Raw genomic sequence first — 12,587 nt, forward strand, 5'->3', positions numbered from 1 at the left:
GGCAGGGGTGGCCCTTTGGAGGAAGGGTTGGAGTGGGGATGGGGCCTGGATCAGAGCCAAGACTGAGTACCCCTGGCACATTAGAAAGTCAGCGCCTATACCTCTGAGTGCCCGGCACAGTGGGCATTGGCCCATACAAATGCAATGGCCTTTTTGGAACCCCTGGGATTTTACTCTGGTGCCTGACCCTCCTTCTAGCCATTCCTACTCTGTGGTGTCAGAGAGAAGGGCTCATCTGTTGCACCAAACAGGGCCCGACCCGGACTCTGGTACCGAACCCAGTACAGATCCTCGGGACCTGGAGCTGTGGGTTTTAGTCGGTACAGAAGGAAAGGAGGGCCTTGTGCCAGTTCAGGCTGCCGCTGCCACCACCTGCCTAGAAGAGGCAGTGTTGAGGATGGGCAGTTTGATGCCCCAGGATGATTACAGTCACCAGGAGCTATTGAAGAGAGTGGCCTTAAACCTATGGCTGGAAGTGGAGGTAGTTAGTCCTACCACAGTCTGGTTGACATCTTGGCCGCAGTAGCCCCATCAAAGGTGCCTCTACCTCTCAATGAGGCCATCATAGGTCCAATCAAAACCCTGTGGCAAACACCATCCTTTCTGCACCCCACTTTGAAGAGGGTAGAGAAGAAGTACTTTGTTCTCGCAAAGGGGTACGAATACTTATACTCCAACCCCCCTCCCAAGTCCCTTGTGGTCTCGTAGGCCAATGAAAGAGACAGGCAGGGGCTGCAAGGGGAGATCTCCATAGTGAGACTCAAAGAATCTGCACTTTTTTGGTAGAAAGGTGTATTCTACTGGTTTACAGTTCTGCATCTCCAACCAGCAGGCATTGCTAGTGAGGTACAATTTCAGTGTCTGGGACTCTTATGTCAGAGTTTACAGACTTGTTCGCCCAAGAATCCAGGCAGGAGTTCTCCGCTCTGGTGGAAGAAAGGAAGGCTATAGCTAGGTCTTCCCTTCAAGCTGCCCTGGAGGCAGCGGATATGTTAGCCAAAGCCATGACATCAGTGGTAGCCATGCAAAGGTGCTCTTGGCTCCAGTCCTCAGGCCTACCGACTGGAGGTTCAACAGTCCCTTTAGGACTTTCCATATGAGAGAGCTTTGCTCTTCTCAGAGCACACAGATCCAAGGCTCCATGGTCTGAAGGACTCCAGAGCCACCCTCAAGTCCTTGGGTGCATCTGCCCCAATTCCTTCAAGGAAGCATGTCAGGCCTGAACAACCGGCCTGCTTCTTGGCTCTGCCACCCTGTCAGGACCTGGTCAAAAAGCAAAGCAGAGGTTATAGGTGCAGACTACTGTCCCTGTCTGCTTCAGCCTTGCTACCTGGCCCTCCTGATACTCAGGAGGCTCCAAGCAGAACTTTGGATAGGGGCGCCCAAAGGCATTATACCAGATCCTTGGCGTGGTCATAAAGTCATAGAATATCAGGGTTGGAAGGGACCTCAGGAGGTCATCTAGTCCAACCCCCTGCTCAAAGCAGGACCAATCCCCAATTTTTGCCCTACATCCCTAAATGACACCCTCAAGGATTGAACTCACAACCGTGGCCAATGCTCAAACCACTGAGCTATCCCTCCCTGCTCCAAAAACTTTAATACATTTACCCTCATAAACATCCTGTGCAGCAGGACACTATATTACCCTCTTGTTACACTTAGTCTTTCTGTGCTCAGTTCTCTAAGTGACTTGCCCAAGGTCAAACAGGAAGTCTGTGGCTGAGCAGGGACTTGAACCTGGATCTCCCAATTCCCAGGCTGGCGCTCTGACCACATCATCATCCTTCCTCTTGGTCCCTTATCACCAAAGACTGTTGGGTGCTGAGTTCAGTGGAGGAAGGTTATATGCTTCAGTTTATTTCCACCTCTCCCTCCAACCTCACCATCCCTGTCCCTCTTCAGGGACCCTTCTCGTGAGCAATGTTTATTCTAAGAGGTGCTAACCCTCCTCATGATAGGAGCCATGGAGGAGGAACCTCAGAACCTGAGGGGGAAAGGGTTTTACTCCTGTTGTTTCCTAATCCTAAAGGCCAAGGGGGGTCTTCAGTCTATCCTAGACCTGCATTGCCTCAACTGTTATCTCAAAAAGCTGAAGTTCCACATGGTCTCCCTGGCCTCCATCATTCCCTCCCTGGATCCAGGGGACTGGTATACTGCCCTCGATTTGAAAGATGCCTATTTCCACGTCTCCATTTTCCGAGGCCACAGAAGGTTTCTCGTGTTTGTTGCGAACCAGACCCATTCCTAGTTTACTGTCCTCCAGTTCGGCTTGTCAGCAGCCCCTCGGGTCTTCATGAAATGCATGGTGATAGTGGGGCCTTCCTGAGATGGCGAGGGGTGCAAGTATACCCTTACCTCGATGACTGGCTGATCAAGGGCTGGTCCCAGGCCGAGGTGGAAGCCAGCATCCATCTCGTTCAAGCAACCTTTTGAGCACTGGTTTTGCTGATTAAACAAGCAGAAGTCAACACTCATCCCAGTACAGAGGATAGAGTTTATTGAAGCGGTGCTTGATTGTACCCGGGTCAGGGCCTTCCTCCCAGTGGGCTTGTTTGGAAGCCCCCTTCCAAACAATTGTCACTGATATCACAGGTCAAGGCCCACCCTGTCATGACAGCCCATTTCTGCCTCAGGCTATTGGGTCATATGGCTGTGTACACATATGTGGTGCCTTAGACCCCTTCGGGCTTGGCTGGCCTTGGTGTATTTACTGAACAGTCATCATTTGGACTCAGTGCTTACAGTTCCCACTCCAGTCCTTGCCTCCCTCGAATGGTGGAGGGATCCCTTGTAGGCAGGTTTGGCATTCCCTTCGTCAGACCCCAACCCTTGGTATCCCTAATCTCAGATGCATCCGAGCGAGGTTAGAGGGCTCACCTGGGGCACCTCAGGAGACAAGGTCTGTGCTTCCAGGAAGAGCTCTCCTTGCATATAAACGTCAGAGAGCTCAGAGTGGTCTGCCTAGCATGCCAGACTTTTTTACCCCACACAGCAAGCAAGCTTGTATGAGGCCTTATGGACAACATAGCAGCCATGTTTTATGTCATCAGGCAGGGAGGGGCCCGCTCTTCCCCCGTGTCAAGAGCCCATTCACTTGTGTGAGTTCTGCATGAAGCACTCAATCCACCTTGAAGCTTCTCCCCTTCTGGGAGCCCAGAAGAAGCTGGCAGATCACCTCAGCAGGTCTTTCTCCTCTCACAATGAGCGGTCCCTTTGCTCCAATATAGCAAGGACCATTTTCCCGCAATGGGGGATTCCCCTTATAGACCTGTTTGTGACCAAGCAGAACAGGAAATATCAGTTTTGCTCCCTGTGTGGCCACAGCCTGGGCTTACTCACAGATGCCTTCCAATTCCCTTTGACAAAGCACCTGTTCTATGCCTTCCTCCCCCGTTCCTTTCATGTACAAAATCTTACTAAAGGTCAAGAGGGACAGGGTGAGGGTTATTCTTATAGCCCCCAATACTGGTTCAGCATGTTACTAGACCTGTCAGGAGCAACCCCAAGGTGCCTCCCCACCCCCAACCTGATTTTGCAAGATCATGGTCGAATGCTCCACCCAAACCTCAGTGCCCACCACCTGGCCTCATAGAAGCTCCATGGTTAAATCCTGTGGAGCCGGACTGTTCGGAGCAAGTCCACCAAGTTTCGCTAGGCAGCAGGAAACGATCTACTGGAGCTACTTACCTTGCCAAATGGAAGCGTTTCGCCATTGGATCATGCCATTGAAACTTCTCACCCACTAGGCCACCTCTCCAGACTGTGCTGGAGTATCTGCCTCATCTGATGAAGTGAGCTGTAGCTCACAAAAGCTTATGCTCAAATACATTTGTTAGTCTCTAAGGTGCCACAAGTACTCCTTTTCTTTTTTTAGTAAGGCCTAACTATTTCATGTGTTAAAGTACACCTAGGAGCCATCTCAGTTTTCCACCTTCCATTAGATGGTATGTCAAGTTATTCACATGAAATGTCTGTTTGCTTCCTTATGAACTTAGAAAGGCTATACTGGCAGATTCGGGAACCCATTCCTTTGTGGGACTTAAACCTGGTCCTGACAAGACTTACGGGCATTCCCTTTGAGCCACTGGCATCTGTCATCCTTTTCCTGGAAGCTTTTCTTTCTGATAGCAATTACCTTGGCCAGGAGGGTCTCAGAGATCAGGGCCCTTACTTCAGAACCCCCATACACGGTGTTTTTAAGGACAAGGTACAACACCCTATGTTCTTCCCAAAGATGGTTACATAGTAATCAGGCTATTTTCCTGCTAGTTTTCTTCCCGAAACCGCACAAGAATAGCGGGGGAGCAGTGTCTCCACGTGCTGGATGTTAGGCGTGCCTTAGCTTTCTATATTGAAAGGATCAAGCTGTTTTGTAAATCCATGCAGCTCTTCGTGGCAGGAGCAGATAGGATGAAAGGCCTATGCATTTTGGCTCAGAATTTCATCGTGGATCACTTCTTGCATTCACAGATGCTATGAGCAGGCAGGTGTCCCACCGCCTGCCATCCTGACTGCCTATTCTGTGAGAGCACAAGCCTCCTCAGTGGTGACCTGGTTGTTGGTGCATTCTTTTTTTTTTCCTACTATGTCATCACCCAGCAAGCTTGAGATGATGCTGGGTTTGGTAGGTCAGTGTTGCAATCCGCATCTTCATGTATTCTGAACCCACTTTCTAGGATACAGCTTGGGAGCCACCTCTGTGGAATGGACTTCTGCAAGCACTTGAAGAAAAGACAATTACTAACTCTTCTGTAACTATTACTCTTCGAGATGTGTTGCACATGTCCATTCCATGACCCACCTTTCTACCCCTCTGTCAGAATTCGCACCCTCTCAGTTCCTTCTTGCCAGCTAAGTCAGCTGGTCCCCTTATGCTGCACTGTAAGCATGCAGCACCAGAAGGTACTAGAGCCTGCCCGATGGGTACCACTGAGGGAAAATGTCTTGACTGTGCACAGGGCATACATGCACCTAATGTGGATTGCAACACATCTCAAAGAACAACAGTTACAAAAAGGTTAACCATCTTTTATGTGATTGTAGCATTTTTATAGATTTGTTTTAATGATTTTTTCCCTTGAAAAGTATACAATTTTTTTTGTATGCACCAGAGTTGCTTGATGATTCCCTGCTTATGCACAGTCTGATTTTGTCAATACTTTCAGATTTTGCACATCTGTGCTTTATTACTTTATTCTATAGATATATAAGTGTAACATTTACAGACCAAAATTCCTTGGGCGGCAAGTTTTCAGAGACACAAGAATGCCACATTTGCATCCCAGCATCCTTTTGAATACAAACATTAAAGTGCTGTAAGGCCAAGATTGTGGACATAGTGAACTATGTGGAAAGAGGATTAAATGTAGCACCCCATCTATTTCAAATCCTGGGTCCTCCAGACATTTGTACATGCCAAATCTACTTATGTACTCGTATTAAAACTGTTTATGAAATGGAAGATCAGGGTTCAAACACTCTGTTATGCATTAGTGTGCTGAACCTACCTCAACTATTACCCTCTAATCTAAAAATAGAGTAAGAAAGTCTAACATTTTGGTCTCAAAATTAGGAGAATCATTAATAGCTTGACTCAGTTTCTGTTGGCATTCAGTTTAGGTTAAATGACTTCTTATCTTAACCAGTAAAAAGCCATTCTTTGTCACAGACTTGAGGGACAGGTTATTCTTAGACATCTGCTAGTGTTGCCTTACAGGGCATTTAGTATATACAGAGCCACCAGTGGCCGATCCTCTTATTTAGGTCAGTGTTATTAGAGCAAAGTGAATCATCTCTGAAGAAGAGAAATGTTAACCCTCCACACCACACCTCTTGAGATTACAGGAGCTACTCTTTTCAACATTTGAAATCTAGTTGTAATAATTTCTATCTGGTTATGGCAAAACAGAAGCATGGGTTACTAGGGACCGATGGTGACTGAGTTTTGTCTTGTTGCAAATCCTGTACTTAATCGTCTTACAGTTTATTGGAGAGAGACTTAAATAGAACAATAGATCTGAGTTTGAGTAGGTTTCAAGGGGTGGCTCCTACTAGAGGTGTACAGGAGATACACAAATATCTGTAATAGTATATGTATGGCAGTTATAATCAACAGAGGCATTTGAGCTAGAGAAGCCCTCAGTTTTGGAACTTATTCCCTATTTTGGTCCGATATAATCTGAACTTGTTGACTCTGCAGGCATGTGCAGAAAGGTGTATCTCTTTAATCTAGCACTGAGGAAGGAGGAGCTTGACGAGCTATTGTTTGTGCGGACGATTAAATGTCATTTTAATTTGTGTATTGTAGTGTAAATTGTGCATTTCTAGAGTACTAGACCTCTTGTATGTATTAAAAGAAATCTGAATAACTTATCTGTCTGCCTATTTAAATACATAATTTTTCATCCAGAAAAGATCCCAGAGTGCTTTACAAAATGTGTAAGGGATGACTTACTCTACTTCTGGCATGGAATATGACACATCTCTGAGCCAGCAGTACTAAACAATTGGGAACATTTTTTCTTCTGCAGTTAGTAGTAACCTTTCTCCCCTACCCATTTAGCAGTAACTGTTTATTTTTATAAGCAATAAATTAAACTTTTCAGAACTGTATGTCAAGCTTTCTGGCGGTGTTTTCTTGAAATCTACCATGTTAGGTCCATGGAGCAAACTGAGAATTCTTCAAAAGCATGTTGTGTATCATCAGGGGAATTAAAAGGGGTAAACTTCCTAATGGTGAAAATCAGTGACATATGAGTAAATCATTAGCTGGTATATTTTGCATACAAATAATCTACCACTATTTAACACTGGTCACGTGATAAGGAAAAAATTGTTTTCATGTTCGAGCTACTTGTGCTTTCCTGACTAAAATTGGAAATCTTCTGCTGACACCAACCTTAGTGAATAACCTATTTAGTAAATTGGGCTTTATGCTGATAAGGGTTGTCCTGTCTTATTGTCCTTAATAGATCTTGGAAGGAGATAGCAGTCAGGATAATTTATAGGAAAAGACTGATTGAAATCAGCAGCTCTGCCTAGATCAGCTAGAAGTCCGTTAGTTTTGGAGAAAAATTAATGTCTGAGTACTGGTAAAAGAATTAAGGATAAGTTATAAATTATCCTTATAAGCCCTTTTTAAAGGGAGTTATAAGAAAGTCATTTTAATATTTATTGTTTTGCAATTTGGCATAAATTTCCCCCTGGAAAAAATCACAAGGATTTCAGATGGGTTTCTTACCCAATCTGACTTCATGAGACTAGATTTTAAAACCTGAAGTTTGTCGGTATGTTGCCTTCAGCATGCATTAATGCTTCTTTGTAATTTATTTTACATGAATGGCTGCAGTGTTTCCTCATTGCTGTAGCTGTAACAACAGCAGCTGACTCAGAGTTCTGAAATCAATTCGCAGACGCGACAATTGTCCCACATTTTAAAATTGCAAAAGGGTATGGCAGGTTGTGAGATCCCTTGATTAGCGCAGCCTGCCATTGACAAGAAACAGCAGGTATCCTTGTTACATTGACTGGTTTGGAGTCTCTCTCTTATCTCCTTTTTGCTGGGGAACAAAGAGAATAACTTTCTTTGTGTTCATTTTTTTTTCAAACGCATTCATTTTTCATACATAAATATAAATTATAGTATAATTTTATAATTTGTTGCCAGAACTGAAAAAATACAATTACTCAAGAAGATGGTATTTTCATGGAAATATGGGTATAAACCTTTTCTCTCAAGTCATTGAAAGAATAGAGTGAGACCTGAATATATGTTATGATACTGTAATATGACTTGGGATTTCCCCCTCACAATTTTAAACAAGAAAAAAAAGGCTTTAGATTTTGTGTAAACAAAAATGTTCTAGGTACTTAAACCAGTGATGCAAGTAAGTTTTGGCCTCCAATTCTGTAATCTGATCCCCACAGCTAGACCATTACACAGTGACAGAATCCCATAAAGCCTGTGGGGTTCTGTACGGGTGCAGGAGTCTACCCACCATGAATAAGATTGCAGTATTGGGCTCCTTTTTTAGATTTTTTTCCCTTGATTTAATAGAACATAAGGACAATGGAGAAGTTTATCTTGTTTATTTTCAGGTATGTTTTCAGTGTTGTTTAGTTATGAGCACCAGCCAGTTTTGTAAGGCAAATTATTATTTTAAGGACTTTTACACTAGAACCAGCTTGAAGAATGAAAAGTAAAAAAAAAAAAAAAAAGTCACCTTTTTTCATTCATTTTTGGCAGCACGGAAACCCCACCACCACCACCCTCCCACCCCCCGCGCTACATTTCAGAACATTGGCTACTGTTTTTTGGTAGCATTATGTACCAGTAAGTTTACATAGATGCTGAAGAGTAGATCTTCTCATCCTGAGGAACGGCTGTGTGCCAGAGCACATTTTATTTTAGTTTATGAAAAAATTAAACATGTACATTCTGATTTTTGCTTTCTAGTTGCTGGGGGAAAACAAAGTTATACGTTTTGGAACCATTTTCTCTCTTTTTGGCTTGACACAAGTCACTGATTAACTGTGAAAAATTTGTCAAGGAGCGTGATGGGAAGGATTCTTTAAGGTCATCTGTTTTTGTCTTTTATTAAACTTCCTAGGTTCTGAAATAGTTATTTTTGTAATTGCTTTAACTATAAAGCTGTGAATTGCTGCTGTTAAACAAGTTTTGTTGGAAGAAATCTTAGTAAAATACCTTTTTGTTGTCAGCTTAGAAATGAAGGAATTTTACATACTGTTTGCTAGAAAACTAACAGCCAAATTCTAATCTTAGCTGCATAGGGCACATTTCTATATAGCTTGCACAATTCAGTTTTGAGGGATGGCTTAAAAGGATATCTGTTTTTCCTTTGAGATTATATGTATTATTTGCTATCAAATGCCTTATTTTAATTTTGTTTTCCATGTCTCTCCTGGAACACAGCTGTAATTAAGCATTCCATCATACCCCAACTCTCAGAGGTTGAAAATTCAGGCATGCAAATATTTTCCATGCTTACCTCTGTTTCTTCAGCTCGAAAAATTCTCTCTCTCTCTCTCTCTCTCTCTCTAAAAAACGAAACAAAAATACACAATCTTCTGCATACTGGATCATTTCTAGTATTTTTTCTCTTTAAAAACTAAGGAAATGATGATAAAACTTCCATTTCTGGCATGTCTCAGGATTATGCATGAGTGGGTTTATCTTTTTCAATATATTTTTAAAGACCAGTGGCCTAATTTGCAGAGGAAGACGCATACTCCGCTCCCAAAAAATGAGTGGAAGTTTGTGGGCATGATCACCATCTCTGAAAAATTCTTCTCAATAGTTCAGACATTTGCATTAGTTCTTCTGCTAAGGATGCCCCAGGTTCCTGAGTGCTGAGGTTCTTTCTCTTAATGGAACACTCTACTAAAATCAGAATGGTCTGTATTTAAACAATCTGTCCAAAAATGCTATATGTGGCTAATCCAGTTAAAAAAAAATAAAAATAAAAATAAAATAAAATATGAATTAAGTGCTATTGTGGATAATACTTGATGTCCTCTCATTCCTTTAAAAAAAACAAAAACAAGTATCATATCACTCGGGTAAAATTTTAGTAGAGCTAAGTGTAAAATGCAAAATATTGTGCTGTTTAACTGTGTGGAAGATTTAATTAAGTGTAATACAGAGCTTTAACAGCTTAGGAGGATTGAAAATATATAAAAAGAAAAGGAGTACTTGTGGCACCTTAGAGACTAACCAATTTATTTGAGCATAAGCTTTCGTGAGCTACAGCTCACTTCATTGGATGCATACTGTGGAAACTGCAGAAGACATTATATACACAGAGACCATGAAACAATACCTCCTCCCACCCCACTCTCCTGCTGGTAATAGCTTATCTAAAGTGATCACTCTCCTTACAATGTGTATGATAATCAAGGTGGGCCATTTCCAGCACAAATCCAGGTTTTCTCACCCCCCCCCCCAAAAAAAAAAAACAAAACACACACACAAACTTACTCTCCTGCTGGTAATAGCTTATCCAAAGTGACCACTCTCCCTACAATGTGCATGATAATCAAGGTGAGAGAACCTGGATTTGTGCTGGAAATGACCCACCTTGATTATCATACCCATTGTAAGGAGAGTGATCACTTTAGATAAGCTATTACCAGCAGGAGAGTGGGGTGGGAGGAGGTATTGTTTCATGGTCTCTGTGTATATAATGTCTTCTGCAGTTTCCACAGTATGCATCCGATGAAGTGAGCTGTAGCTCACGAAAGCTTATGCTCAAATAAATTGGTTAGTCTCTAAGGTGCCACAAGTACTCCTTTTCTTTTTGTGAATACAGCCTAACACGGCTGTTACTCTGAAACCTGAAAATATATAAAATCCCTTTCAGCATTCTCGCTTCTAAAAGGGAACAATATGATATTAAGTGCTGCCTCATCTTTCAAAGAAGTTTCCCACATTTTTTGCCAATTTGTTCTGTAATAATTTATATTAGCAGCATTCCCTTTTAGACTAATAGAAACTTATTTGCACCATGCCAAGAAGGAATAAAAGATCACAGGGCAAAAGATTACCAGTGGGTTGCCATATGGTTTATTTTTAGGAGGGAATTTTTTTCAATTTTTTAATAGTCTGGAAAAAAAGGGAGTGAAATGGTAAGGTGGCAAAAAACTGCATTTAGTCAAGACTAGTATAGACAGTGAGAAACTTCTGAGGGGAAATAACAAAGCTAGGTGAATGGGCAACACGGATATAAAATTCAGAGGGTAGATAAGTGCAAAGTAATGTGTACTGGAAGAAATAATTTTAACTAGTTCTTTGCATTGCTTGGAAAAAAGACCTGGGCATCATTGTGGATACCTCAATGAAATCCTTTGATCCATGGGACACTTGGGGGATCAGGGCTTGGATCATATGGGCCACTTGCCCCTAGGGATGAGCATGGGGCACGGCTCCCATCACAGGGAATGGAAGTGACTGCAAGCAGCCATTCACTCACTCTTGATAGTTTATTATTCCTTCTGTCTCCCAGAATGAGACTGTCTTTCTGTGGAGCCAGGGGAGAGTAGGAGGAGGATACTTGGGAGGAGTAAGGACTGTGAAGACGTTTGGCTGGCTGCCAGACATGGGAGGTTGGCAGGGGTGGGGAGCTGTTATGTAAAGGGAAAATTGGGAAGAAATTAATTTACAAGGTGTGAACTTCTGGTAAGTTTTTTTTTGTTTGTTTGTTTTTCTGTCTTGTCTTTTAAATTGTAATTAAGCACTTTGGGGCAGAGACTCTCTTCTGTGTTTTGTATGATGCCTAGCAAGATGGGACCTCAGCCCTAACTGGAGCTTTAATGGTGTAGAGAAGGTAAATGACGTGCTCTTATTTATCATTTTTCACAATATAAAAATAAAGGAATAGTAAGTGAAATTAAAAAGCAACAAATTTAAAACTGATTCAAGTACTTTTGTACATAATATGTTAACTTGAAGATGATATTTTGATTTAGTGCTCAGCAGAATTCAGAAAAAGGAGTTAGGCGTTTGTTAGAAAATGAGACCGTAGAATAATTTTTTTCCCAGGGATATAAACTCTCATGCTTCAGTTTAGAGCAGTGGTTCTCAAAGCCAGTCCGCCACTTGTTCAGGGAAAGCCCCTGGCGGGCCGGACCAGTTTGCCAGTGGGAGCCGCAATTGGCCGAACCTGTTGACATGGCAGGTAAACAAACCGGTCCGGCTCGCCAGGGGCTTTCCCTGAACAAGTGGCGGACCCGCTTTGAGAACCACTGGTTTAGAGCATAAACCAATGGCCAAGAGGGAGTAAGAAGACACTTCCAACGTGAGCAAGTTCTAACACAGTTGTCCACTATGGTGGATTCCTTGCATTCTTCTGTGGAGCATCTAATAGTAGTCACTGTCAGTCAGGATACTGGACTAAATAAATTACTGGTTTGATCTGGTGTGCAATTCCTGTTCCACTGCTTATACAAATGTTCTTGGGACCAAAGTCCTTTACCCTGAAGTTTACTTTTGAGATGGAGGCTTCCATGTAGGGGCTGTGAACAGTGTTTGATGGGTCACGTACGTTTAGCTAATTGTTGAACAGTTGGCAAAAACGTGCGTTAGTTTTCTCACAAGGGACGTTAGTTTCCAGTATCATCTGTTTAGAGGTGGGGCTCTTTTAAAGATGTGGCTGCCACATTGGGGAGAGACTATGAAGCCAATTTTCAAACTGACAGAAGCACCTGGCAATGCCATAGCATTTCCTTTTATGCGTGAGAATGCTGAAAGGGATTTTAAGGCCTCAGCAGACCTGTATATTTTTCCAGTCTTCCCACACAACTCCTAAGCTGATGAAACTTTGTGTTACATTCCATCATAATGCAGAAGATTGAATTAAGTGTAACAGGATCTATTTGACATTTTACCCATATTCTGTTTCCTTGACTGTCTCCTCTGAGGATTTTGTAAGAGAATATTTGGAAGATGAGTATGAGTTTTTGTATAAGCAGGGGTGTACTCGGGAAACTGGGTTTTCTGCATCAGCGAGGAAAAAGAAAACTTTTAAAGAATCCAGTCCAAGTAGTTTTCTTCATTAGCACAGTTTAGT

At 42.6% G+C, this 12,587-nt stretch overlaps 1 protein-coding gene across 6 annotated transcripts in view; it reads left to right on the forward strand.

The window, feature by feature from the left end:
• Positions 1-12,587, forward strand: part of SPEN (spen family transcriptional repressor) — a 106,013-nt gene that overhangs the window by 55,793 nt on the left and 37,633 nt on the right. The window lies entirely within an intron of this gene.

The sequence above is a fragment of the Lepidochelys kempii genome, chromosome 18, assembly GCF_965140285.1.
Source record: "Lepidochelys kempii isolate rLepKem1 chromosome 18, rLepKem1.hap1, whole genome shotgun sequence".
NCBI classification, from domain to species: Eukaryota; Metazoa; Chordata; order Testudines; family Cheloniidae; genus Lepidochelys; species Lepidochelys kempii.